Source organism: Macrobrachium nipponense, chromosome 34 (genome assembly GCF_015104395.2).
Source record: "Macrobrachium nipponense isolate FS-2020 chromosome 34, ASM1510439v2, whole genome shotgun sequence".
NCBI lineage: Eukaryota > Metazoa > Arthropoda > Malacostraca > Decapoda > Palaemonidae > Macrobrachium > Macrobrachium nipponense.
Genome location: NC_061095.1, coordinates 19630409 through 19658138, shown reverse-complemented (window position 1 = coordinate 19658138; position 27730 = coordinate 19630409). Strand labels below are relative to the sequence as shown.

General features: G+C 48.9%; 1 protein-coding gene across 1 annotated transcript in view; it reads left to right on the top strand.

The window, feature by feature from the left end:
• The window catches only part of LOC135207958 (uncharacterized), a 91863-nt gene that overhangs the window by 55910 nt on the left and 8223 nt on the right, over positions 1–27730 (top strand). The window contains exon 3 of the transcript XR_010313089.1: positions 20068–20220. The gene's annotated coding sequence lies outside the window, so the exon portion shown is untranslated. The remainder of the gene's footprint in view (positions 1–20067; positions 20221–27730) is intronic.

The window sequence follows — 27730 nt, the reverse complement described above, 5'->3', positions numbered from 1 at the left end:
AATATCCTATTTCGAATATTAACGGTGTAATTCGCATACAGTATATCATTAAAACATTTTCAGTTGCAAATGTACACCAAGATATCCTTTTATTTACATAAAACTTGCACAGCGTAACTATGTAAAAAGCCCAGTACGCAGTATTACCATGCGCGACCACCACGGGCGGATGGAAAAAAACAGAGTATAGGTAGGACTACAGGTACCTACCTCCTTTGATAGTTAGCGGCAGCAGCCACGCCTACCAGTTATGTCATTATCAGGTAATTGGAAGGGAAAAACATTTCTGACAAATATCGAAAAAGGACAACTAGGTTATCCTGAAGACGGTACTCACCAGACATTCCCCCGCCTCATCCAATTCAGTGGTATTACGCCTTGTCTTAAAAATCTGCTAAAATTCCATTTCAAAGAAATGGTGTAGCAGGTCTTTCTCGTGATGCTACATTTGACAAGACGCAACTGTGAATCTTTTAAGGGATCATAAAAAAAAAAGTTGCCTACCTACCATGACACTGGCGGTGTTCCTTGACATTACCGGTGCTAAAGTACAAACACCTGATAATTACAGTCTGTGATAAATTTTTTTGTATGAACACTTGCTGTATGCAAACTTAAATTTGAATATGACTTTTTATGCAAGTATTCGTGACAGTCCTGAACTTAAATGGCATTCTCGGGAAGATCTTGTTTTATCTAACTGTTTGTTTGATTTTTCATTTGTTCCGACACGGCATACAAACCTTCGGTCCTTTTACAATAGGAAGGTACTAGCGGCAGCTGGATAGGTCGTAAGCTTTCGAACAAGGGGTTCGGTAGTTAACTGCTTGTCCGACAGGCGCGCGCGCGCGACTGGGAGGTAAACAAATCACTTTTGCTTTCGGCCTCACAGCGAGTGGACGTGTGTGTTCGACGCTCTCTGCCCGCTTCTCGTCGTTTGCTTTCTTGAGTATATGGTTGTGTTTGTGTATGAAAGAATTCATTGTAAGTACAATCATTTCTCTCTTTTCATAATATTTGAAGTGTTTTTGATTAATGATGGAATCTCCTCGCCTCGCTACCCCACGGAGACTATGCCCGGGTACCGAAGGGCGTAAATGCGGGAAGTTCCGCTCTTTCCCGGAGATAGACCCTCATATTTTGTGTGCTCGGTGTCGGGGGCGCGAATGCACCCGAGCCGAGCCATGTGATGTGTGCAATAATTGGTCGGAGGCGCAGTGGACTTTGTATGAGGGCAGGAAGAAGCGAAGGCCTGCAAAGGAGTCGTCGGAAAGCTCTCCCGCGACTCCTTTGGTGACGGACCACTTCGTCTTCTTTCCTGCCGCCCGCCTCAACTTCCACGTATCGCGCCTTCCCCTTCGGGGGGGGTTTCTAGGTCCTTCTCCTCTCCTGACTTGTCGATGTGAGGAGGGCGCTAGATACCCTGACGTCGAGTTGTACTCTGGGTCCTCTATCCGTTTCGTCTTTCGGCGCGAACGGTAGAGGATCCCCCTAATCACCCGACTTTTGCCTCCTCAGGTGCGGTTGCCGCGAAGGATGACCTCGGACAGGTGTGGGCATCGTTGGGGCTGCAGGGCGTGCCGGAGTGTCCCAGGGGCTGCTCTACCATCTCGCTGGCTCCGTGGCGGTCACCCATGCTACGTCACGACCAACCAACCACGACCCTTACAACACCCGGCTACGCTTCACCTCCTCACCCTGGGTGTACACCCCGCACGCGGTCTCTGTGACACCCACTACATCGGTGCAGGGGCCAGTCGCCGTACCTCGGGGGTGGGGAGTGTGATGCCGCCACCTGGGTTTGCCGTGCTGCCGCGACCGGACTTTGTGTGCCCGAAGAGCTCGCCCCTGGACCTCCCACCGGTACCTAGGATGTCTGTGCCGCTGGTCCGCCCATCTGGACCGCCTACACAGTCTGCCGTACCTTGCCGTACCTGCCCAGCTGCTGTCCACGGACGTGACGTTGACCACTGCTGCCGTTTTCCTGTACCTGCTCCTGCTGTCTCTTCTGCCGTTCCTGTGATGCCTGCACCTGCTGATGTTGTTCCTGTTCCTGGCGCCGCTGCTCCCGATTGCTGATCTGTTCGGACAGGTGCGTCCTGGGCCCTGTTGCTTCGGCAACAGCAGCCCCGGCTCCGCTCTGGATGACAGATCTGACGTCGGTCCTGAGGTTTGACGAAGAAGAAGAAGGGAAGAGGAGGAAGGGTCGGTCATCCGTCTTTTCATCGGTTCGTCGTCGGGTGCCGCCTCTTCCCCTTTCTTACTTTCTAAGGCTTCCCCCGCCGAAGAAGAAGGAGAAGAGGAGGAAGGTGTTCGTCATCGTCTTCATCGTCGTCGTCGTCTGCCGCCTCTTCCCCTTCTTCTTCTAAGGCTCCCCCGCCGAAGAAGAATAGAGGTCGCCGTCCCCCCTAAGAATCTCCTTCGGGAACTTCTAAGGGCCCGTCTCGCTCTGGTGAGATGGGGGGTTCTTTCGCTGGTCACCCTGCTCCTTCGGGGGCAGGACCCGTCTCTTCTTCCGCAAGGAAGAAGACTACGGGGACCAGAGGAGTGCCGGCTAACACCGGCACTTCCTCACCTGCTGTCAGTGGTTCGGCCACAGCAGCAGGGTCCGTCTCGGCCTCTCGTTCGCGAGAGGTACCGAGTGTACGGTCGCCTAACAGCGGCCGTACAGCCAAGAACCAGACCTCTGAGTCCGCTCAGCGTCAGGTTCACGGCACGGAGCGGAAGACTGGTGACAGCCGCTCACGCGACTCTCACCAGACCAGCTCTCGCTCTCGCGGCGAGCAGCTGGCTACCCGGGCGGACGTGACGGTCCATGACCGGCCACGGGCTGAGGCTGGGAAGAGGTCCCCCCGTTCGCCGGGCACCAGCCACGGCTGGTACCAGCGAACTGACGCACCGTGAGGATACGCACCGACTCACCGTGACAGTGGAGCTCGCCGGTCGCCTGACCGTCACTCTCACAGAGAGCGATCGGGTACGGCGACCAGCACCAGCTCCTCTGACACACGAGACCGGGGCCGCTGTTCTCGGTCCAGCCGTTCTCCACAGCGAGACGGCTCGACTAGGTCTGCAGCTCGATCGCCACCCGCGGGTTGGCGATCGCCTGCAGTCTTCCCAAACCCGCTGGTCTGCCAGCGAGCGAGGAGGGAGCGTCAGGTCTGCCTCTCCCATACCTTCAACCTCCTCGGGTTGACACCGGGAGGGCGAGGTATTGAGGAGTGATCGTGAGGGGTGCGCCCCTCAGGATCCCACCACGTCGTCGTACGTACCAGGCACGGTTCTCGGGCCAGCCAGGTCGTACGCACAGGTGGTTGGGGGAGACCGAGAGGGGTCTGTCGCTGTTCCTCCCCTTGAGGGAGGTTAGGGTCTCGGGAGATGCTCCTGTTTGAGGGACTGGACGGTCCGACTCCGCAGGACGCAGTCACTCCCGCCCCGAGATCCAGAGGAACTTTGCCGAGGTTATTGCGCTGATTCGTCAGCACAACGACCTCGGGGAAGGATCGCCGCTCCCACCATCCGAGCCCACGTCCCGGCTCGAGTCGTTCTGGGCCCGAAGAGGGAACCCAGACCGACGGTGGGTTTGCCGCGTTCTGAGCTTGCGGACTCAGTGCTGGACCAGGTTGAATCGCTTGTCTCCGGACAAGACGGTTCGCTCAAGTCTGGCAGGTCGAGCAAGCTGCTTCCACCTCCTCTGCTGCGACAGCGGCGTTTTTACGTGCCATCTGAAGACCGATGCCGCCCAAACAGGTGAACCCGGAGTTAGCCAGGCTGACTCCGGGTGTGTCTCTGCAGCAGCTCCGTCCGAGAACCTGTGGTTCTCGCAGCAAGAGGCACTCGGCCTGGAATCTACCGCCATGGCAGCTTTCCAGGCCGTCTCCTGGCTAGATCTGTGGTCCCTCACAGTATCTAAGGTCGCAGCCAACTCCGGGGGGGTAATTTCTCCCGAAGATGACTCGGCCTTCGGAGACTTTGCCAGTCTGGAGGAAGAGCCATCTCCTTCCTTGCCCACCAGACGGTGAACCTGTGGGCCAACCTGGTTCTCCGACGAAGGGACGCTGTCCTTACTCGGGTTTCCAGGGCGGCCGGGCGTGAAGCGGCGTTGGGACTTCGCAACGGACCTTTACGGAGTTCCACGTCTCTCTTCCCAGGAGAGATGGTGGACGCTGCGGTGGACAGACGGCGCACTGACGACAGTGACCGTCTGGTTCACCAGGGCAGTCTCGAAGGCTTCTGGGCAGCCTCGGACTGCGGCCAAAGTCTAAGAGCTCGGCTAGCGCTTCCTCGGTGGCTAAGACGGTAGCTGCGTCGAAGCCCCGGGGAAAGACTCTGTCTTCTTCGACTTCTACCAAGGGGAGCCGTAAACCAAGCCCTCCTCCCAGCCCTCCTCCTCCCGTGGAGGCTCTGGGAAGAAGTCGAAGAAAGGGGGGAAACGCTAGGGACGGCGTTCCCCCTCACCTGCCTGCCGGAAGTGGGGGGGTGCCTGGCCAGCCATTGGGCAACTTGGCAGCGCTTACGGCGCCGAGACCTGGATTGTAGATGCCTTCCGGGAGGGATATCTATTCCTTCGAATCTCGGCCACCCCCTCACCTCCAACCCGGTCCAACAGCAGTCGTACGTTCCAGGGTCATCGAAGGACGTAGCATTGAGACAGGAGATCAAAGACCATGCTGGAGCAAGAGAGCTGTAGAAATCGTCACGGATCAGTCACCGGGGCTTTTACAGTCGACTCTTCCTGGTGAAAAAGTCTACGGGAGGCTGGCGCCCGGTGAATAGATCTCTCTCCCCTGAACCGGTTTGTTCTCCAGACCCGGTTCACGATGGAGACGGCACGCTCAGTGCTCGACTCCATCAGGGAGAAACGATTTTCATGCTTTCAGTGGACTTGAAGGATGCGTATTTCCAAATACCCATTCATCAGTCCTCCGAAAGTACCTCCGCTTCATCTCGACGGGACGGTGTACCAGTTCAGGGCACTTTGCTTCGGTCTCTCACCGCCCCACAGGTGTTCACGCGAGTGTCACTCTGGTGTCTGCTTGGGCCCATTCCGACGGGATACGTCTGATGAGGTATCTCGACGATTGGTTAGTCCTGGCGAGCTCCCGCTCGCCAGTTGCTACAGGACAGGGATCGACTGCTCGAGTTCTGTCGCGATCTGGGGATCGTGGAAACTTTCGAAAAGTCCGATCTCCGAGCCCAAGCAGAGGATGAAAGTACCTGGGTATGCTGATCGACACGGTAGCAGGGCGAGTCTTCCCCCACAGACTCGCGGATCAGCAGATTCAGGAGGCGCCAACCAGTTCCTGTCTCGGCAGGAACAGGTAGCTCAGCGATGGCAAGTCGTGATCGGACCACCTGTTGTCACTCGAGAAGTTTAGTCCCTCACGGGCGTCTTCACCTGCGGGTCTCTTCGTGGAGACTAAAGGAGAGTTGGTCACAGGCGACGGATCCCCAAGCTTTCCAGTGTCACTGACACAGGAGGTGAGGCAGGACCTAGCCCTGGTGGCTGGACGACAGGAACCTCTTAAGAGGAGTGCCTCTGCGCACTCCCCCCCCCGGCATGCAGCTGTTCTCAGACGCACGACCGAGGGATGGGCGCACACCTGGGGAGAGTTTGCTGACTTCAGGAGTGTGGGGACGAGAACGACAAGCACCTTCACATCAATGTACTGGAACTCAGGCAGCGTTCCTCGCTCTCCAGGAGTTCCAGGACCGCTTGATGGGACACTCAAGTGGTGTTGATGTGCGACAACACACGGTGGTGGCCTACGTCAACAAACAGGGGGGCCTAGTGTCTCTCCCGTTGTACCAGTTGACTCGGCAGGTGCACGAGTGGGCCGAGGCACACTCAATAGAGCTGTCGGCACGCTACATCCAGGGAAGAGGAAACGTAGTAGCAGACACGCTCAGCCGTCGGGATCAGGTGATAGGGACCGAATGGTCTCTACACCAGGACGTGGCGGAAAAGGCTCTTCGACCTGTGGGGGCGACCAGTCGTGGATCTGTTCGCCACCCGCACAACAGGAAAGCTCCAGGTGTTCTTCTCGGCCGTGCCGGACCCATGGGCAGCTGCAGAGGACGCTCTTCAACACCCGTGGGACAAACCTCTTCGTCTATGCTTTCCCCGTTCAGCCTGATTCGCAAGGTGATCAGTCGAGCACTGGTCACCCCGAATCTCAGGATGATCCTGTTGGCTCCCAAATGGCCACAGGCCATTTTTGGTATCCGGACCCTGCTGGCTCTTCTCGCAGGAGAACCGAGAGAGATTTCCCCCTTGGCACAACCTTCTCGCCCAGCCCACACGTCGAGCGGGGTACCACCGACAGTCCAGTCCCTACGTCTTCACGGCTGGCTGTTATCCACCACCTCTCTTGCGAACGAGAGGCTTTTTCTCGTAGCGCAGCAAACAGAAGATGGCTGGAAAACGTCCGTCAGTCCTCTGCAGCTGTGTACCAGGGGAAGTGGGCCGTCTTCTGTGGTTGGTGTCGTAGACGGGGTCTATCTCCTCTCAGAGCCACTCTTCAGCAAGGTAGCGGATTTCCCTCGTTTTTCTTCGCCGAGAGAAGCTCCTCTCAGTCCCCACAGTCAAAGGATACAGAGCCGCCTTGGCGCTCGTCCTGAAACTGAGGGGAATTGGACATCTCGAACTCGTTCGAGATCTCCTTGCTTATGAGGAGCTTCGAAAGGTCTTGCCCACCCAGGGAACTCAGGCCCCCTGCGTGGGATGTGACTCTCGTACTTAGGAGTCTGACTCGAACGCCGTTCGAGCCACTCCGAGAGTCCGTCAGACAGGGATCTGACCCTCAAGCCCTCTTTCTTGCTGGCCTGGCATCGGCGAAGAGAGTAGGGGAACTTCATGTCTTTCCTATGATGTACGACACTCCAGGGGATGGGGATCCGTGACGCTCGATTTCGTCCCGAACTTCGTTGCGAAGACTCAGAAACCGTCGATCCCTGACGACAGGTTCGAGTCATTCACGATTCCTCCCTAATGGACTTCACCGATAATGAATGCGGATGAGATGCTGCTTTGTCCTGAGGGGCGCTACGGCGCTATCTGAAGAGAACTCGACACCTCAGGCCTGAGTGTCGACGCCTCTTCGTTAGACCGGGGTCACCAGAAAGAAGTATCCAAGAACACTCTTTCATTCTGGCTGCGTGAGGTCATCAGGAGGGCGTATGAGGCTGATTGGTAGTGACGACATCCGTACGTCCCCGTCCGAGAGCTCACGAAGTCAGAAGTATTGGCCCCTCCCGTTGGCGTTTCGTAAGAACTTCTCCGTGGCGCAGGTCCTGAAGGCAGGGGTCTGGTCTAACCAGACTACCTTTACGTCCTTCTACTTCGGGATATTGCCCACAGGTCCTTGGATACCTTTTCCTTAGGGACCCGTGGTGGCTGCTCAACAAGTTGTGTTAGTTAACCTCCCAGACCCTCGCAGGCTGAAACAGCATCGAGTCCTGGTGTGAACTGTGTGGATGGATGTGTGAGTGAGTGAGTGACTGGCTCCCTCTTCCCATCTTTTCCTCCTCCTCTACCTGTGGGCAGAGGGCCACGGTCGTCACTACGCTGGATGAGGACGAGATGCGGTGAGCTATATGACAGAGCCCCATCCTATCCCTTTCACTAGGGATAGGAGCAGAATATCCCCCACTTCCTTCTACAAGGGGGGGAAGTGGATGCCTACAAGAGTCAAACCCATGACTTTATATTTGCTCCTGTACAGGAACAAGTTCTTACATTGCTGGTACGAAGAGATACGCTTGCCTCTCTCTTAGTACTCGTCCAGAGGTCTGACCATTGATCCTGCGGTGCACACCCCGATCAATCGGACAGAGGCTTGGATCCCTCCCTCGCTCTTACGACCAGGGAGGCTTCCAAGGTTGGGCGAACACCAGTCTGTTCACAAAAGACTCAGATTCCTCCCACCAAGAAGTGAGTCTTCCTATTGTAAAAGGACCGAAGGTTTGTATGCCGTGTCGGAACAAATGACAATTTGTCTAAAATTGCATTTTTCCTAACTATACAAACCTGAGGTCCTTTTACACATAGCCCCACCTCATGCCACCCCTCACTCTGCAGTTTTTGCTTGGGCCAAAAGCAAAAGTGATTTGTTTACCTCCCAGTCGCGCGCGCGCGCCTGTCGGACAAGCAGTTAACTACCGAACCCCTTGTTCGAAAGCTTACGACCTATCCAGCTGCCGCTAGTACCTTCCTATTGTAAAAGGACCTCAGGTTTGTATAGTTAGGAAAAATGCAATTTTAGACAAATTGTCATTTTTAGAAATGGAACCATAGGGTATAATAATCGACGAAACTGGACTATGTTTTTTTCAAGATTTGTGAGTCACATTGGGGTCAGGTATGTAGATATATTATGTAAATACATAGACTTGTAAGAAGTCCGATACTTTTGTGGGTAAGGACAATAGCGCGAGATTTTCTGCGTGACAGAAAAGGTAGAATTGGACGGCAGGTGTTGGAGTTGGACTTGGCCAGTCCCCGAACATTATTACGTCCAAGGCAAACCTTAGTAATTTTGTTGTGTGAATGTAGTTGCTTCATCACTTTCCAACATTCCTGAACAAGCACAAATACTGACAAGTATGCTGTGCGCATGATTGCTTGGTTAACTTTATAATTGCGTTGGTTATGCTATCACCGGTCACTGGGCACCAGTCGCGAGTCTTATGTCTCGAGGTGTTGCTCCCACCACCTATGACTCGTAACTGGTCCCCATCCTCCGGTGTCAGGGTCTGTTAAAGTACTTTTTCTGAAGGTGGGTTCGAACACTGTTGTTTACCCTAATAGGTAGTAAGTGCCATAGGCGGAATCATTTTGCTGTAATGGGTAAATGGCTGGAGTGATGGCCAGGTTGATGCAGTGGGTAAGGTTAACCAATTAGATTCCATTTCTGAAGAAGGGGAAGAGCTACAGGGAGCTCAGGCATTTTTGGGAGAGTTGGCTGGGGATGTGGTATCAGGGTCATATATCCACTAGAGTTGCATTAAGGTTTTGGGGTCAGGCAGTGGGCTTTAAGGTAGATACGGGCGCTGATGTAACCATTATTAATTATAGTAAAGAGCTAGTTTGGGACTCGAACTTTTGGATAAAGCAGATAGGAAGTTGACTTCTGCAGGCATAGTGGATATCATTAGGATGTTTTGTTCTGGAGTGGGGTATAAAGATAGGAAGTTGTATGACCGAATTTACATACGTGTTGAGCCCAAAGAGCAAATCAGATAATTCGCTTAGGAGTGCAGCTTTGGAGTTGCAAATCATCGTGTTTATGGGCAGTGTTGGATTGAAAAATCACTTTTTGACTTTGGGAGGTGGAGGACTGAGCCAGTGAGTTTGTTTCAAGACAGGGAGCCTCCCATTCAGTTAGGTGTGCAAGGTCAGTGGCCATACCATTGGTGTCTTCTGTTAAAGAGAATCTAAGCAAGCTTGAGAAGTCAAGACGTCATTGAAAAGGTAATCCATCCGACAGAATGAGTCAGTCCCATGGTGCCAGTAGTGAAACCCAAGGCAGTCCCTTTGGCGGTCAGATTGTATGTAGAGTACAGACAGCTTAAGTATTTGAAGAGAGATTTTCGAAATTACCACATTTGATGATGTTGCCAGTAAATTCAGTGGGGCTGCTTATTTTTTCTAAGCAGTCCATGAAGAAAATTTAAACTTTGGCTCCAGTTTTGTGTTATTTCGATCCCAATAAACCTATTAAGGTTTCTGCAGATGCTAGTTCATATGGATTGGGAGGAATGTTAATGCAGAGGTATGTTAATAGATGGAGGCCTGTAGCATTTTGTTCTAGGTTGCTGTCTGAAGCAGAACAAAAGTGGGTGTAGATTGAGGTTTGTGAAAGGTTTCAGCAGTTTTTGATTGGAGTCTCTCTTTGGAGACGGATCATAAACCTTTGATACTACTATTGAACTCAAAGGAGTTACATTTGGCGCCAGTAGATGCCAATGGAGATGCTAATGAAATTGGCAAGATTTTATTGGTGGCTAAGTAGACACTGGGGAAATTCATGGCACTAGCGAATGCCTTATCCGCCCCGGCCATGAATAGGGATCAAATGGAAGTTTCATTACAGGCAGAAGTAGAGGGTATCTTAGTGAAACTACGTCAACATTTGTTATTGGGAAGCTAAAGAATATGTTTGCTGAGTTTGGTATCCCAGAGGTGCTGGTGTCGGGCAATGGACTGCAGTATGGGTCCACAGCTTTCCGGCAGTTTGCATTAGGTTATGGATTCCAACATTGTTCTTACAATAATTTTCCCCAGGAAAATGGATGTGCTGAGAGGGCAGTACAGACTGTCAAGAGAATTTTATCCCAAAATGATGTGTTTTTGGCATTGAAGATATACAGGGCCTCTCTGTTGGATACTACAGGATGTTCTCTGGCTCACTTATTGATGGGCAGGCAGATTTGGACAAGGCTACCTATGGTCAAGGTTCCCGATGGCCCGATTTCCAGAAAGTGGTTGAAAATGTTGTTAGGATGAAGGCTACATCTGCACATAGTTAAGACAAACATCATGGAGTCAGGGCATTGCCTCCTGTAAGGATGGAAGCACCTGTTCTTATGAAATCTGATGGTGTAAACAAGTGGGAAAGACTGTCTACTCTGGTAGGGTCTCAATAGGGATTAGATCTTATTTGGTAAGAAACCGAAGGCACATAAAGTCTTTACACATGGGTTTTGGTGCTGGCTCTGATAGGTTAGTACACTCACTACACCTGGGGGTATACATGGCAGAGCAGGCATCCCTTCCTATGCCTGGCAAGGAGAGGGGTCCCTTAGTTTTGAAGGAAGGACCAGGCAGGAGCAGGAGGATAATTCTAATCCCAAGTAGATATTACTAGGTTGGGAAGGCATAGTAAGCCACCTTCCCGGCTTTATTTGTAAGGAGTTTTAGCTTTGAGGGAGAGGGACATATTTTGTTTTGAAGGGGAAAGATGTGTAGATATGTAAATAGACTTGTAGGAAGTACGATACTTTTGTGGGTAAGTACAGTAGTGGGAGTTTTCCCGAGTGGGAGAGGAGATAATTGGACTGGAGGTGTTGCCAAATGCCTGTGCAGTATGTCCATGGCAAACCTGAGTAGTAATTGTATATGTTATGGGTGAGTATAGTTACATCATCACTCCAATATATAGTAGCTGCACACACAAATACTGGCACAATTATGCTATCACCAGTCAGTGGAGCCACTGTTCACAGAGGAACTGCCAGTTAGGCTACTGATGTGTTTGTAAGTTTGTAACCTTAGTTTAAGCAATTGACATTGTAATAGTAAGCTGCTTATTACCATCCTGTACAAGGTATAGGGGACTGGCTCCCATTGGTCTTTATCTGGTGTTGAAAGAGATATATATGTTATAGTTTGATAGTATAGTGAAAGACATTAAAATTTCTATCAGGGACTACCTACAAACTTTGCTTTTGCTCTCGCTCAATCATATTCACATTTATTCATCCATTTGTAAACAGAAGACATCTAATTCAGTATTTGTTCCGACACGGCATACAAACCTTCGGTCCTTTTACAATAGGAAGGTACTAGCGGCAGCTGGATAGGTCGTAAGCTTTCGAACAAGGGGTTCGGTCTAGTTAAACTGCTTGTCCGACAGGCGCGCTTGCGGCTCGCGACTGGTAGGTAAACAAATCACTTTTGCTTTCGGCCTGCTGGCGTGTGGACGTGTATCATCGCTCTCTGCCCGCTTCATCGTCGTTGCTTTCGCATGATTGTGTTTTTCTTTTTCTATTTATCTAGTGAAACTGAATTGTAAGTACAATCATTTCATATTTATTCCCATTGAATTCAATTGTGAATTAAAGGATCTTGGTTTCACCACGCCCTCCGATTACCCGAGTGCCGGGACTGAAGGGCGTAAGTGCGGGAATTCATTTTCCCAGAAATGATCCTCGTATTGTGTATGCTCGGTGCCGAGGGCGGGAGCGCTCGCTCCGAGCGTATATTTGGGTTGGAAAAACTTATTCAGTATGGAAGTGGAATCGCAAGTACAGTATTCTTTTTCATTTTCATATATTATTTTGATTGTAGCAATACTCATTTTGGATCAGTTTCCGAGCTTACCCGGAAATTGATCCTTTCCCCTTTTTATTTTGAATGAAGTGAAATCGCAAGTGCAGTTCTTTTTCATTTTCATTTTTTATTGAGATTGCATTGTTTACTGGGATCAATGTTTCCGCTATTTCCCGGGAATTGATCCTTCCCCTTTTTATTTGTATGAAGTGAAATCGCAAGCGCAGTATTCTTTTCATTTTCATATATTTTTTGATTGCATCAATTCATTATGGATCAAGGTTTCCATAAACCTTGATCCATAAAGGTAAGGAATGGATCCTTTTACCCTTGCGCTCGGTACCGAGGGCGCAAATGCGCTCGATCCGAGCCCTTATTCATTGTGAAGTGAATCGTAATGCAAGATGCATTTTCATTTTATTCCTTATTATTGATTGCATCAATATTTATTTGGTTCAAGTTCCGCTCAGTCAGGGAATTGATCCTTATGCCCTTGCATTCGTGGGCGATGGCACGATTGCTCTCGGGCTCTTATATTGTTGTTGGGTACATGGGTACTGTGCGGGGGTGGGTGGGGGAACGAGAACCCCACCCGCGCTCCAGCGTCCCACAGATGGCCCTTCCCCTTGGGGGGGGGAGGTTATCGGCGTTCTTCTCCTCGCCCGATCCGTCGAGCGCGGGGGAGGGCGCTCGGTGCCCGATGTACAATTGTATTAGGGGTCTTCCACTCGTTCGGAGAGGGCTCACCCCCGCGCGAGGGACTTCCCCCCCACTAATCGCTACTACTGTTATTTCCGCAGGTGCTACTGCCAGAGGTGGACCTTGGTGAGGTATGGGCGTCCTTCCATTTGCAGGGCGTGCTAGTGTCCAGGGGCTGCGGTTCTATGTCTGGGCCTACTGCGGTCACCCATGGAGTGGTGACCACGCAACCAGGTAGACGACGTCCCTCCTCAACCTGGTGTACTCGCCTCCCGTGGTAACAGTCCTTGCCTACAGCCGCTGTGAAGTGCCGTTCAGCCGTACCGAGAGGGGGCGTGCCGCCGCCGCTCGTGGTTGCCGCGCTGCAGCGACCACACTTCCGCTGCCCTAGAGCTCGCCCCTGGACCTGCCGCCGGTACCAGGATGTTGCTGGCTGCTGCTCCACTTCCTGTGTTTCCGGTGCTACCTGCCGTACCTTGCCGATTCTGGGTTGACTGTCCATGCAGTTGCTGCGCTGGCTGTCCCTGCCGTTTGCTGCGCTGGCTGTCCCTGCGTTTGCTGCGCTGGCTGTCCCTACCGATGCTGTGCTGGCTGTGCCTGCTGTTCCTGAGATGCCCATACCTGCTGATGTCGTCCCGGTTTCGTGGTGGTACTACCCCAGACTTTGGTCTGTCTGTACAGGTGCGTCCGGGCCCTGTGGCTTCGGCTACAGCAGCCCCGGCTCCGCCCTGGATAGCAGATCTTACGTCTGTCCTGAGGAAGCTGACGAAGAAGAGGAGGAAGGTGTCGTCGTCGTCGTCTTCATCGTCTTCATCGTCGTCGGCTGCCGCCTCTTCCCCTTCGACTTCTAGGCTTCACAGCCGAGGAAGAAGAAGGTTGCCTCCTCCCTCCTAAGAAGTCTCCCTCGGGAGTCTTCTCGGGACCCGTCTCACCTCGGTGGGACGGGAGGGTTCCTTCCGCTGGTCCTCCTGCTCCTTCGGGAGCGGGGCCCGTCTCTTCTTCCCGCAAGAAGAAACTACGGGGACAGGAGGGGTACCGGCTAACACCGGTACTGTTCCTCGCCTGGTGTCAGTGGTTTCTGCCACTGCATCAGGGTCCGTCTCGGCCTCTCGTTCGCGGGAGGTACCGAGTGTACGGTCGTCTACCAGCGACCGTGCAGCCAGGAACCAGACCTCTGAGTCCGCACAGCGTCAGGTTCACGGCACGGGGCGGAAGACTGGTGACAGCCGCTCATGCGACTCTCACCAGACCAGCTCTCACTCTCTCGCGGCGAACAGCTGGCTACCCGGGGACGTGACGGTCCACGACCGACCACGGGCTGAGGCTGGGAAGAGGTCCTCTCCCTCGCCGGGTGCCAGCCACGGCTGGAACCAGCGACGTGACGTGCCGTGAGGACAAGCAATCCGGTCTCACTGGTGACAGTGGAGCCTGCAGGTCGCCTGACCGTCGCTCTCACAGAAAGCGACCGGGTAATACAACCAGCACCAGCTCTTCTGACACTCGAGATCGGGGCCGCTGTGCTCAGTCCAGCCGTTCTCCACAGCGAGACGGTTCGACCAGGCCTGCAGCTCGATCGCCACCGCGGTTGACGATCGCCTGCAGCCCTCCAAGCCTGCTGGTTCTGCCAGCGAGCAACGAGGGAGCGTCAGGTCTGCCTCTCCCGTACCTTCAACCTCCTCGGGTTACACCGGGAGGAGCGAGGTATTGAGGGAGTGATCGTGAGGGGTGCGCCCCTCATGATCCCACCACGACGCCCTACGTGCCAGGCACGGTTTTTGGACCGGCCAGGACGTATGCGCAAGTGGATTGGGAAGACGAGAGGGCTGTCGCTGTTCCCCTTCTTAGGAGGAAGGTTCTCGGAATATGCTCTTGTTCGAAGGGCTTAACGGTCCACTCTGCAAGATGCTGTGACTTCCGAGATCCAGAGGAACTTTGCCGAGGTTACGGCGCTGATTCGTCAGCACAATGACCTCGGGGAAGGATCGCCGCTTCCACCAGCAGAGCCACGTCTCGGCTCGAGTCGTTTTGGGGCCCGAGAGGGAACCCAAATCGACGGTGGGTCTGCCGCGATCGGAGCTTGCCGACTGTGTTGAACCAGGTAGTCTCTCGTCTCCGGACAAGAAGGCTCTCTCAGTTCTGGCCGGTCGAACAAGCTACTTCACCTCCTCTACTGCGACAGAGGCGTTTCTACGTGTCTTCGGACACCGTATTTAAATACCCCTTCGGTCCTCCTGAGGTTTCGACCTCGACGAGGACTGGAATGAGTCGGAGCGGTATCGGCTCTCTCCTGTCAGGTGTCGATCAGCCCCACCCAGACGACGTTCACAGTGGCGGCAGACACTTACCTACAGTATGAGTTCGTAACCCTCCTCGGGAAAACGTTTTCTCCTGACGATACGTTTTCCCAGGCTCTGAGAGGCGATGGCTGCTCCTTTTCTTCTCCAACTGCTAGTTCCGCTGGGAAGGCGAGCCAGTATCCAATTCCTCCCCCATTCCCTCTCTCCTTACGGCTACGAGGGAAAGGGGAGGGATCCTACAGAGATTTCTCTGTAAGATCCACGTTAGGGGCTGCGCTACGGGGGGACCTTTCGGGTCCTACCTGACGTAAGCCCCGGTCATTGAGGAGGGATCCTGCCCCTTTCTCGATTTCTACGGGAATCGAGAGGACCACCAGCCGATATCGTTTGACGAATTCGGTGGGGGGTTTCGCAGAGTGCTTAGAATTCTACGGAATTTCTAGCGCACTCAAGAGTGTTCGAGTTTTTTACGATCTCCAAACACTTAGGCGAGACCACGGTCCAAAGTGAGCGAGAATCCCCGATAATTGTTACACGATAATCGGGAACCTCGCTTATGCTCGAATTCCTGTAATTTCTAGCATTTGGAAGAAGACTGCTGCTGAAAGAAGAGTATCTCACAGTAGGGGCGCTTAACCTGGAATAGAGAAGAACGGACGGGAACTTCCAGTTTGGCTTGAACTATCGTCTTCGGTATTCTGTTCACCATTGAAGCTTTCCTTTGGGAAAGACTTCTCCTTCACTCTCTTGACTAGAGAACGAAGGCGGTCGATCTCCAATCCTTATTCTCATTCCTCGAGGGGAAAAGATTTTAGGATGGAGGTCGTGGTACAGACCTACAAATATACTACGTATATTACCCTCGCGACATGATTCTTTAACAGTTGAATTGTCCGTGGGGTAGCGCATACCGTAGTTAACTCTACGGTTTTGTGACCGAGACGAATTGTATCTTAATTGAACTGCAACTCGGGGTTGCCTGCAACCTCCCAGCAGTTATCAGTTTTCGATTTTAGATACTTGGTATTGTCATGACAACACCAAATCAGCTTTTGTATTTACCGAAATCCGTTTCGGTTAAATATAATTGCTCGAGCGTATTCTTTATGCTCGATGGTTTCTAGCCGAACGCATTCCTTCGTGGAATAATGGATTACCTGGCAACTCAGGATGACGAGTCACCGAGAGCTACTGCGTATTGAACTGCCTGATAGCGGCTCAGTATCAGCTAGGTCTCGGAGATGCACGGTCGGTTACGTCTCTCTCTCCCCTGGTTGGATTGACTACCGAACCGTATCTCTGCCCAACAATCATGGACTTAGGTCTCTGATTAACGGGGATTCTCGCAATAATGAAGGACCCATCTACTGCTGTGACGCTCGATTTCATCGCCTTCGACATTGCGAGAATTTTCAACAGAGATATCTCTTGGACTCTTTCATCTTTCTGTTTACCGCACGGTAACAGAAGTCTGTACTAGTCAACCGCTGCATCGCACTGCGATAATGCGAATGATTTTTGCAGACATCTGAGTTTGTCTTCAAAATATCTCGTATTCGTAGGTGTGCAATTTCATTGCTCGCCCCGAATTAACAGATATGTCAGAAGACATCGCCTACTCTCCGACCTGACAGCTCTACTTCCAAATGTTCAGCCCATGAGAAGCAGTTCTTCAGGCAGTAGTTCCCTGTCTTCATTACTGGAAGCGCTCCGCTTTTATTGCAACTACGATCCTCACCGGACAGCAATCAATAGCGGTTAGCGTTCTCAGTCTTTGTAGCACAGTTCAGAATCTTGAGAATCCTTCTCTCGGTTCAGCTGTGAAGACGTAGGTTGCATTTTCTGTACACCTTCGTCTTCAACGTCACATAGTGTTGTTTCTCCTTACCCGAGAATCAACTATACTATGAGATATCTTGCCATCAAGGACCTCGGTCTCTAGAAGGCAATTGACTTTCGCCTGTTGGGCACATGCCTTAAGAGAGTCATCACCTTGCCTTCTGGCATCGGTGACGAACAAATTATTTGTTTAGTCTCTTGGCATAACCCTTTTAAGGCGAAGGTCACGTGACTTGCTCGGGTGCTTGGACAACTGCCTCCTACCGAACGCAGTCAGTAGGCAGCTGTCAGAGCGCCCAAGTCTGTTACGAACTTCGCTGTGGACTTAGTTCGGTTGTTCCATAACAATCTTTTCTTCGTCCTAACGGCTTGTCACAGTACCCATACCATCGCAACAACCATTGAGTGTCGGTGTCCTATCCACTACCGAGAACAACAACGTCGCGGCAGACGGATAGACCAGTATGGGTACAGGACATCACCGAAGTCGAGAAGAGGGATAGGTCATACGACCATTCCCTTCTTTTCCTCTGAGGTAATTGCATGACTTTTCCTGCGAAGTCAAGCATCCAGGGGATGGGGATTCGTGACGCTACGATTTCGTACCGAATTCGTAGCGAAGACTCTGAACCCTTCGGTTCCTGACGATCGGTTAGAGTCCTTCACAATCCCCTCCCTAATGGACTTCACCGCCTTCGATGCGAAGGAGATGCTGCTTTGTCCTGTGAAAGCGCGACCGCGCTTTCTGAAGAAACTCGACATCCCAGGCTGAGTGTTGAAGACTCTTCGTCAGCACCAAGATGACCTAGAAGTACACTCCCTCGAGTTACACAAGAACTTCTCCGTGGCGCAGGTACTGAAGGCAGGGGTCTGGTACAACCAGACCACTGGCACCTCCTTCTACCTTTTGGATATTGCCCACAGGTCCTTGGATCGTTTTCCTTAGGACCCGTGGTGGCTGCTCAACACGTTGTCTAGCTAACCCAGACCCTAGCAGCTGAACAGCATCGAGTCCTGGTGTGACTGTAAGAATAGATAAGTGAATGAGAGAGTGACTGGCTTCTCTTCCTATCTTTTTCTACCCCTCTACTGTGGGTATGGGTAGGGGGATACGGTCATCACCTTGCTGGATAAGGACGAGATGCCGGTGAGCTACTCGACAGAGCCCCATCCTATCCCTTTCACTAGGGATGGGAGCGAATATCCACCACTTCCTCCTACAAGGGGGGGGAAGTGGATGCCAACAAGAGACAAACCATAACGTTATGTTGCCTCTTGCAAATAGGAACTTGTTCTTGTTTGCTGGTACGAAGAGATACGCTTGCCTCTCTCTTAGTACTTGGTCCAGAGGTCTGACCATTGATGACCTGCGGTGCACACCCCGATCAATCGGACAGAGGCTTGGATCCCTCCCTCGCTCTTACGACCAGGGAGGCATTCCAAGGTTGGGCGAACACCAGTCTGTTCACAAAAGACTCAGATTCCTCCCACCAAGAAGTGAGTCTTCCTATTGTAAAAGGACCGAAGGTTTGTATGCCGTGTCGGAACAAATGACAATTTGTCCAAAATTGCATTTTTCCTAACTATACAAACCTGAGGTCCTTTTACACATAGCCCCACCTCATGCCACCCCTCACTCTGCAGTTTTTGCTTGGGCCAAAAGCAAAAGTGATTTGTTTACCTACCAGTCGCGCGCGCGCGCCTGTCGGACAAGCAGTTAACTACCGAACCCCTTGTTCGAAAGCTTACGACCTATCCAGCTGCCGCTAGTACCTTCCTATTGTAAAAGGACCTCAGGTTTGTATAGTTAGGAAAAATGCAATTTTGGACAAATTGTCATATCTGCATTTATTTTAGTATATTTTCAGTTATTTTAAGATCTCCTTGGGCTGGCGCGAAGGATTAGATACTTTTACGTGGCTAGGTTATCTAGCAACGGGACCTACAGCTTTATTGTGGGATCCGAACCTCATTATATTGAGGAATGAATTTCTAATCACCAGAAATAAATTCATCTAATTCAACACTGGCAGAGTGGGGAGTCGAACTCGCGACTACTGAATCGGTAGGCGAGCACATAAACCACCCGACCAATGAATAACTATAATTCTGTCGGTACTACATGGTATTATATGTTGAAACGAGGTATCAGTTGTCAAAATGAATCATATTGGTGGTGAAATTAATGGTAAAAGATAGATTACAATGTGTACGTAACTTTGAGTAAAACATAAATTCTGAACCAAATATGTCGACTTAATGATCGTGGTTTATGTCACTAGACGTAGCCAGATCTTTAAGAGGCGTAGCAGATGGACTGCAAAATACTTGTACTCCATTTCACATTTTAATAATAAGACATCAATGTGGGAGGTACAATTGGAGTTGTTGTTATATTGATGGAACAGGATTTTAAAGAAAATGTTACTGCTGTAATGTAAAAACTGAAGTGGATTGATTGCTGCAAGCATAAGTTTGAATCGTTAACCATTAACAAGATTCAAATGTTTTTATGTATGTTCGTTACTACTTTTGGTCTCTCTGTTTGGGTCTTAAGTCCAGTGGTCAATGCCAGGCCTGAGTCTATTTCAACACCTCAGAGAGTGTTCTAGCAGAATGGCCCGTGCTGGCATAAGTCACCTAATTAGGTGTAGCAATGCTCACCAATATCTTCAGATAAACTTTGTTTCTATTAATTCTTTGAAACAGGGAGAGGGTGGGGGAGGGAGTGTAGATGAAAATATTTTTCTATTTTTAAGCATATATATTAAGTTGACACGGGTGTTTAACAATTTAAGCTGACCAACGCTAGTTAATGCATTGATATTCATATACCTAACAGCTACTGAATTTGTGTAGTTTTAAGTGATGTCCAGATTTTGAGCATAAAAATGTTGGCATAGTATGTTCTAATTTTTTTTTTTTTTTAAGAAATACCATTTAGAATCTAGTATCACCAATTCTCAATATTTCATACAGAAAATGTTCTTAAAAACTAGATATATCATCTAATCCTACTGTACTTTGATACTTACCCATGTTGGGCTGAGTATATAGATTTTGTATAAATGTTCTTAAGTCTGGTTTGACTGACTGAAGTTCCCTGTATACTACACATTGTGCAAAAAATTAAAGTTGATGGGTGTTTGGATGTAATTAATGAATGGATTTCTCTTACAGGTTTGCTGATTTTGACCCCGACATTACTGCATTCAGTGAGAATGGAATATCATACAATAGAGACCCAATTTCTGGTGGAAGTTGCACACCATGAAGCCATCTGTATATGGTGGCATGCAGAGCTAATACAGAAGACCCTCCACAAATACCAAGGTTTGTTCGGCGTCAGTCAAGGTATCATTTTACCTGAATAAGTCTATGTTGTACTTGTGGGCCTTTGATAGGTATAGTTTAGTGTTGTGATTTCTGCTAACAACCAGGAATACAGTAAAATCCAGAATTTTAAACAAATAGAATATAACACTTTAAATATTAAAACGGGAATAAAACTGTTGAAAATTACTTGATGTAATGTGTTGAATTCAGTCAAAGATTTTAGAGCCTTTGAAAATCTGGTTGAAGGTTGCTTGAAGGAGAAAATATAAACATTCAAATTTAGTGATTGGTATGCTTTAGGAATAAATAACATGAGCTGTTTTACGATATGTTGTCCCAAAGTTTGTCTTTAGAGTATGGTGAGAATCGGACCAAAACCAGTAAAAACGTTAATAGTTAGTTAATGATAAATTATATCTGACTTCGTTAAGTAAATTATACTGACTAACACAGCACAAACACCAGACCAATCGGTAAATTGCTCCAGGAACGAGGAGATGCAAAGATGCTGATTAGATGAAGATGATTATGATGAAAGTAGTTTTTCAATAAGATTGACAAGAGACTCAGGAATGGGGTACCCCAGAAATGTAAGTGGAGGGGAGAAAAACTTAATAGGCCATTTCATTGAAACCTACATGATCATGGGTGAGTGTTGGTATGTAATATTGAGTACCCTGAAATATTTACAGCTTTTTAAGGGGCATTTATTTAGATGGGTGTAGTAATTTATTATTTTCTCTTGCGGAAGTAGAGACTTGGGAAGGAAATAGGGATCAAAAGGCAAATGTTTGATGTAATTAATAAATGTCACTGTTCATGGAATTTTCTGAAAGTGAGCCTCCAAGAGGGACTGTGGAGAATTTGAAGGTAATTAGAAGACTGCAGTATAGCCATATGAGATTAATACTAAGTGAATTGTTCAAAAAGTACAGAATTGTAGTAATACTTTAGTTGCTGAAGAGAATTTATGAAATGTCACCATTCTAGGTTGTAACCAAGCTGTCATTTTATTATCGAAAGTCAATGTTCTCTTACCTGTCAATCTTGATTTTGGCATATTGTGTGTGAAATCCTGCAAATTTTCAGGAGGGTAGAACTGGAATTGCTAAAGCCATATTTGGTTTTTAATGGGGCATCTTAAGGTTATTCTTGTAAATCCACTTTTTACTTATGAGGTCTCAGAATTACCTTTGATGTTGAGGGCATTCTAATTGAATTAATATACTGGTTTAATTTTGATGTTCAAGGCATTATATTGATTTTAACTGTTAGTGCAGTGCATTGATGGTAAGGGCTTTTTTATTGCATGTTCCAGAAGTGGACCTGTGGTGCACTGTTGGAAGTACTGAATTTTGTTTGCAACATCCCTTAAGAAACTACTATGAAATTCAGGGCCTCTGTAACACGGTTTTTTCGCAATAACTTTTTATCTATGCATTTCATAAATATAACGCTTATTCAGAATACACATTATATCTACACACAAATTTTGACTGTATTCTGCATTACGTAGGTTGAATAAATTTGGTACTTAAATGTAAAAGTGACTTTTTTTAAGACAGGCCAACTTACTCAGAGAAGAGGTTTCGAACGCACTCGTTACGTAACTTATGACAGTATTTCTTCCCTCTTTCTCGATGGATGATTGGCTATACGTAACGAAGGCTAGATCTCTGGCAACAATGACATACAAATTTAAATACAAGCAAAGCAGTACACCTTTATGAACTCTGAAACCTCTCCACTGATAATTGTCATAATGAACAAACCAACCAAATATGTTAATAAATACAAAAACGCTTCGATTATTAGTCTAACTCCCAAAATAAGTTTCCTAAGAAATTACAGTCTACTTTATAGGTCACAATCAGATTTGACAAGATGTAGGGAATAGTTGGTAATTTTCAAAAACAAAGTAGACAAGCTTGATTTGATAACTGCTATATCCAATGTCAAGCAATTTTTATTTACTGAAAAAAAAATAGCCGGTACCGTATTTTGGCTTTAAACCTTCACCAATAATTATCGTCAGAATGATGACTTCATGAAGCTCCACCCACTTTGGCCTCGTTATAATTCAGGATAACACTGAAAGCTATCATGGGCATTGTTGGATTAGAAAATTTAACTTCTGGCTATAAAAGGGATTTTGACGAAGGAAAAATCTATTTCTGGGCAAGGGCCCGTGTCGCCCGGTGAAATCTCCCTTTAGCACACATTTCTAAGGTAAATTAATGCTAACATACCAGAGAAAAAAGCTAAAATGGAAATGCCAGAATATTCTGGCTCGCTCACCTTATATAAAAGTGTCGGTATGGTTTCTGGGGCGAGTGAAACCACTACCACGGGTCTCTTACCATTTAGATTCATCCCTCTTCGAAATCCCTCTACCAGAGAGGGGCTGATGTAAGGCCCACCCCCCAGCTACAACTACTACCTCAAGGATCCCAGCAGTTGGCCTAAACATTTAATTCATGTATATTACTGCTATACTGTTGCGGCACCACTGCTACAGTAGTATTACTATGCTAGCACAGATACCCCACCCACATCTATGTATCGTTCCGCCATTCATAAAGCCTTTGGGTTTCAGAGCCGATGGAACAAGGTGAATGAGTTTCTGTCTGGTGGATGGGCAGGGCAACATTTCATCAAAAGGTGTTTACCTTGCTTACGTAATGAATGTTTTTCGACTCTTGGCTCATAATCATTGGCCATGGCGTCGGCTAGATAATTTTTACTCTATTAAAATTAAAACTCGGGTTTAGGTTATTGATAATGCTGACAAAATTTGTGTGGTAAAATATACATATGTCAACTTTCAGCTACATTCGATGCTTTGATAAGGAGCAAAGTCCAAAAAACCGTGCTACAGAGGCCTTGAATCTCATAGTAGGTTCCTCAACTTTTTAACCTCTTACTTTACCTCCATTCCTGATTCCTTTCTTCAAATCTTGGTGTTCAGCCTCTAACTACTTAATGCTACTTAGTGCAGCTGTGCAGATTTCTCCCAGTTTCACTTCATCTCATTTATTTTCTAGATATATCTTTATCTTGCTGTCCAACCATTTCAACTCCCTCTTCTCACTTGCAATGAACTATTGAGGTAGCCCTGCCTTGTCAAGGCTTTTTGGTCTAAATTTTATGAAGCCAGTTATTACATGACCACCTTTGAGTTCAGGACATGTTACCGAATTGGCTAGTTTATCTTATTAATGAAGTATCTTTATTAAGGGCATTTTTTTATGGAATTGAGTGTTTTCATACAATCAACTTACCTGTCAGATATATACTTAGCTAAGACTCCGTCGTCCCCGACAGAAATTCAAATTTCGCGCCACTCGCTACAGGTAGGTCAGGTGATCTACCGGCCTGCCCTGGGTGGCAGGACTAGGAACATTCCCGTTTTCTATCATATTTTTTCTGTCGCCAGTGGTATCAACATTGTTGTTACTACCTCCTGACTGGAATTTGCTTTTCAAGACTTTTTGATCAACTTTATTGGATATTTTGGTGACGTACCTGGATCGTTGTTTTGGCATTCGCTACCGTGGACTGGATTTGGACTTGCTTTTGATTTTTCTGCTAGAATGTCTGATTCAAGTGTTAGTGTGAGAGTGTATGTGAATGTAGGCTGCAAGGTGAGGATACCGAAGGCTTCGGTTGATCCTCACACTGTATGTCGTAAGTGTAGGGGGTTTGATTGTTCTTTAGCTAACACCTGTAATGAGTGTGAAAGGTTGAATGCTAATGAATGGAAGACTCTAACTTCTTACTTGAAGAAGTTATAGAGGGATAGAATTAGACGGGCTGCACATAAGGGTGTAAGTACAAGGCCTATTGAGCCTTTTTCTGAGTCTAACTCTCCTGTTATTAATTATTTTGATTCTCCCTCTGTATCTGAACCCTCACAGGCTTTGCATTCAGATTCGGCTTCTGAAATCGCCGATCTGAAGGCTACTCTTCATAAGATGAGGACAAAAATGGCGGCCATGCAAGGTAAGGGAAGTGATAGCGATATGCTTAGTGAAGTGAGTGTTCCCAGTGTTGTGGAGGGGGCGTCTGACCGTCCCTGCGGTGCTCCCAGGCCTAGACCTCTTCCAAGCTCACATACCCAGAGGAGAAGGAAAGTCGAAAGCCTTATGGAGGTCGTGGGGAATCCCCAACGGTCAGGCGTCCCTTCAGCAGGCTCTGTTTCGCAACAGACTGCTCAGGACCGCTTCAAAAGGAGCGTCCTACGAGATTGTTTTTCTTCGTCCGGTTCTCCTTCACCTAAAAGAGGGTGGAAGGACTCGGATCTATCTAGGCCACTGAAAAGGCACTGGAAGGAACCCGCTTTTGACTCGAGCCCGGAGCGCTTCTCGGAGGAAGCCCCCTCATCTATCAAGAAGGCAAAGATGGTCTCGACGTCTCCACAATCTGAAGTTGAGGATCGTACACCTTCAAGGTCTCCTGCTTCTCCCATTGAAGAGGACGCTGGTGTGGCTTCAAAGAGGATATTATTAGCTGTACAAGAACAGTTAGCCTCTTTAGTTGGAGTTCTTTCGAGAGATCCTCCTCGTAAAAAGGACGCTAGGCTTCCTATTAAGAAGTCTCGTCTTCTTTCTCCTGCCAGGCACGAGACTCCGGCCAGAAGTGAGGCCTCCTCTTCCAGGCGCGAAGCGTCCACCAGGCTTACGGTACCAGATAGACTAGAAAAGTCTTACAGGTCCGAACAGCTTTCTAGGCACGAACAGCCTACCAGATATGAAAATCTATCTAGGCATGAAGATCCTTCCAGGCGCGAGGCGCCAGACAAGGATCCTGACAGGCGCGAGACACCAGTCAGGTGCGAGACACCAGCCAGGCGCGAAGCGCCAGCCAGGCGCGAGGAGTCAGCCAAGCGCGAGGCGCCAGCCAGGCGTAAGGCATCAGCCAGGCGCGAGACACCAGCCAAGCGCGAGGCGCCAGCCAAGCACGAGGCGCCAGCCAAGCGCGAGTAGCTAGCCAAGCGAGAAGCGCGAGGAGCTAGCCAGGCGTGAGAAGTCAAGCAGGCGCGAGGCACCAAGTAGACTTGAGAGAGACTCTGTTCACTCGATGAGTCCTTCTCCTAGTAGGAGTTTGTCTCCCGCAGAGAGAGAAGTTTGTGAAGATCCTCTCGTATTTAAAGCGGATTCTCCTCCCGATTTGGACGAAGATTCGGAAGACGAGGCTAATGGTAGAGAAGGTTTCTCTAACTATAAAATTTTGACAGCCCTTCTTTTGCAAGAGTATGGAGATTCTTTGACTCCTGCTGCTTCTCCTTCTCCTCGATCGCTATTTTCGAGTGCAATTGTGCCAAAGTCTTCGTCGGTTCTGAAGATGAGACCGACTATCTCTATGAAGAGAGCTCTACAGTCTCTTGACAAATGGATGTTGACAAAGAAGGAACTGGTCAGAACCACCTTCTGTATGCCTCCAGCCATACTTTCTGGAAAAAGAGGTGTGTGGTACCGAACTGGGGAGAACATGGGCCTTTCTCTCCCAGCCTCGGCTGAAGCTGATTTTTCAACCTTAGTTGATTCCTCGCGTAGACACGCATTGAACGGAGCTCGTGTGACTTGGTCTATTTCTGAGACTGATCATCTCCTCAAGGGACTCTTCCATATTTTGGAAGTCTTTAATTTCCTGGACTGGTCCCTTGGGGTGATGTCAAAGAAAGCCCATGACTCGGAAGGTCTAGACCCCGAAGTCATTCTTAGTATACTGTCATGTATTGACAAGGCAGTACAAGACGGATCGGGAGAAGTCTCCTCCCTCTTTGGAGCGGTACTCCTTAAGAAGAGGATTATATTTAGTGCTTTTCTAACCAAGGCTGTTTCACACTCACAGAGAGCAGCCCTGGTTTTCGCTCCCATGTCAGACTTTTTGTTTCCTTCTCAGTTAGTGAAGGACATTTCTCGATCACTGACTGAGAAGGCGACACAAGATCTTCTCCTTCAGACTGCAAGGAAGAAGAGACCCCCTGTTGCAGTTGAGAAGAAAGGACCTACTTCTACTGTTCAGCCCTTTCGAGGAGGCCCTCCCTCCAGAGCTCCCTCAAAAAGGAGAGGTAGACCTGCTTTCCGTTCCTTTAAGAAAGGGAAATGAGACAGCCAGCCTCCAAACACCAGTAGGTGCCAGGCTACTCGAATTTGCAGACGCCTGGACACTCATAAACTCGGACGCCTCGTCGATGTCAATAATCAGGAAGGGATATCTTATCCCCTTCCAGGACAGTCCTCCCCTAACGACTATTCCGCGGGAACTGTCAGCCAGATACAGGGACCCTGTACTGAGGGATACTCTTCGTCTGATGGTGGATCAAATGTGGGACAAAAGAGCTATAGAATTAGTACTGGATCAAAACTCTCCGGGGTTTTACAATCTTCTTTTTCTGGTCGTAAAAGCCTCGGGGGGCTGGAGACCGGTACTAGACGTCAGCGCTCTAAACAAGTTTGTTCTAAAGGAGAAGTTCTCTATGGAGACTTCGGCCTCAGTCCTTGCGGCTTTACGACAAGGAGATTGGATGGTGTCTCTGGATCTCCAGGACGCTTATTTTCATGTCCCGATTCACCCTTCTTCAAAGAAGTACCTCCGTTTCATGACGGAGGGAAGGATCTTTCAGTTCAGGGCCTTGTGTTTCGGCCTGTCCATAGCTCCTCAAGTCTTCACAAACCTGATGAAGAATGTGGCGAGGTTTCTTCACCTCAAAGGCGTCAACATCTCTCTGTATCTGGACGATTGGCTCATCAGGGCCAGAACAGAGAGACAGTGTGTGGAGGACCTTACTTTGACCCTAAACTTGATAAAGTCGTTGGGACTACTCGTGAACCTCGAGAAGTCACAGCTGATCCCCAGACAGAACTTAGTCTATCTGGGGATTCAGATGGATTCTCGGGGTTTTCGAGTATTTCCTTCGCAAGAGAGAATCATGAGAGGCTTGGAGAAAGTCTCTCTCTTCTTAGGGAAAGAATGAACTTTGGCGAGGGAATGGTTAAGCCTTCTAGGGACCCTTTCCTCGCTTGAACAGTTTTTTCCTCTAGGAAGACTTCATCTTTGTCCTCTTCAATTCTTCCTAAGGAGATCATGGAATTGGAAGACGGGACTTCTCTCCGACAGTTTTCTCCTTCCAATGGAAATGAAACCACACCTGGAATGGTGGTTGTCCCCTCTAAAAGAGAACAAGGGAATTTCTCTGGAAGTTCCAAACCCAAGCCAAGTGTTATATTCAGACGCATCGGAGAAGGGTTGGGGAGAGCACACTAGGACCGAGAGAAGTGTCAGGCACCTGGAAGGCAGCAGGTGTCCTGGCACATAAATTGCAAAGAACTTCTAGCAGTACACTTGGCTCTAAAGTTCTTCGAACCATTTGTGACAAACAGTGTGGTCCAAGTGAACGTGGACAACACTACTGCTCTTTCCTACATTCGGAAACAAGGAGGAACACACTCCTTGTTCCTATACGAAATAGCAAGAGATCTGCTACTTTGGACCTCCCAGAGGA